The sequence below is a fragment of the Otolemur garnettii genome, unplaced genomic scaffold, assembly GCF_000181295.1.
Source record: "Otolemur garnettii isolate 467f Iridium unplaced genomic scaffold, OtoGar3 scaffold00093, whole genome shotgun sequence".
Classification (NCBI taxonomy): domain Eukaryota; kingdom Metazoa; phylum Chordata; class Mammalia; order Primates; family Galagidae; genus Otolemur; species Otolemur garnettii.
In genome coordinates, this window is record NW_003852488.1 from 6675070 (window position 1) to 6676801 (window position 1732).

General features: G+C 38.9%; 1 pseudogene; it reads left to right on the forward strand.

Moving 5' to 3' along the window:
* Positions 1 to 753: 753 nt before the first annotated feature.
* LOC100949592 lies at positions 754 to 1378 on the forward strand (annotated as a pseudogene).
* Positions 1379 to 1732: the final 354 nt, after the last annotated feature.

The following is a 1732-nucleotide window of genomic DNA, read 5'->3' on the forward strand; positions in this document are numbered from 1 at the left end:
TGGCAGGCACCTGTAGTCCCAGCTACTTCGGAGGCTGAGGCAAGAGAATAGCTGAAGCCCAAGAGTTTGAGTTTGAGGTTGCTGTGAGCTGTGAGGCTACACCATACTACTGAGGATGACATAGTGAGACTCTGTCTCAAAAATAAATAAATAAATAAGCTTTAAAGAAATAAATACTCAAAATCAATATGGTACCTTTCTCACTAATCCCTAATAGTTACAAATGATATTTTTTCTCAGCTTGCTTATCATTCTTCTTTAAAATGTTTACTTCACTCTTTAAATCCTCTTTCACTTCTTTTAATCACTCTTTCACTTTGGAGGTAGGCCTTTGTATATGAAACACTAGTGTAGTATAATAGATGTTTCTATTTGTTGGAAAAAAGACTAGAATACTTGTCCATTTTTTCTTACCTCTTCAACTTCTTTTGTCTTGGGTGGGTCAAAAATGTAACATGCTTTTTTCACCCCAACAATCATAAAACAAAACATTTCTGATCTGTCTAATGTATAAAAGAGTGTTTTTATTTAATATAAAACAAGCCATTTGAAAACAATATTTAATGAAAGAAATGGTAGAGAATCACTATTTTGCAACCATGATAGAAATAGTTGATTTAAACAAGAATCCTCAATGGATGCTAAAATCTTGGAGCACATTTTAACAGGATATTTATCTGGTCCTGAAGTACTTCCCACAAATTATAGTAACAAAGGGAAATGTGGGGGCCTAGCAGAGTGACGAGTAACAAAATGGCGGTGGAGACAGTGGCACTCCATAAGCTAAGCTTGCTGAACTAAAAGCAAGAATGGTTTGCTCATGGTTTGGAGACCAAGGGAATAAAACAGGATCTTATCAACAGGCTCCAGGCATATCTTGAGATGCACGCTGAAGAGGAGGCGAATGAAGATGTACTGGGAGATGAAACAGAGGAAGAAGAACCAAAGCCCATAGAACTTCCTGTCGAAGAGGAAGAGCCCTCTGGAAAAACTGTTGATATGGCAGCAGAGAAGAAAGTGGTAAAAATTACATCTGAAATACCACTCTGAGAGAACGCAGAAGAGGGCTGAACGATTCAATGTACCTGTGAGCTTGGAGAGTAAAAAAACTGTGGGGACAGCTAGATTTGGGATTTCTTCAGTTCCAACAAAAGGTCTGTCATCTGAAACCAATACGGTTAACCTGGATAAGCTAAAGGAAAGAGCCCAAAGATTTGGTTTGAATGTTTCTTCAGTCTCCAGAAAGTCAGAAGATGATGAGAAACTGAAAAAGAGGAAGGAACGATTTGGGGTTGTCCCAAGTTCAGCAGGCACTTGAACCACAGAGGATACAGAGGCAAAGAAGAGGAAAAGAGCAGCACGCTTTGGGATTGCCTGAGGAAAATTCTGGTGTTTTCTGTTCTCCAGTGGTTTCAATTTCTCCGATTCTTCCTAGTCACATATGTATCTAAATGCACAGTCACGTGCCTACGTCTTGCCTCGCGTTGAGGAAGCATGTACCCCAGGTACTAGCATGAACTCCAGCAGCAGTTTGATTTATTGCTGTTCCAACTTTAAGGTTGTTGTGTTTTTGGTTTTGATTAGTTTGCTTGTTAATTAAAAAAAAAAAAGAAAACAAAACAAAAAAAGTGGGAGGGAGCAGTAACTTTAAAGTGGAGAAAACTAGCAGACTCTAACCAAGAGACAATGGGCAAACTGATAGGTATCATGTGCCTCCTGGTATGAAGCTCTG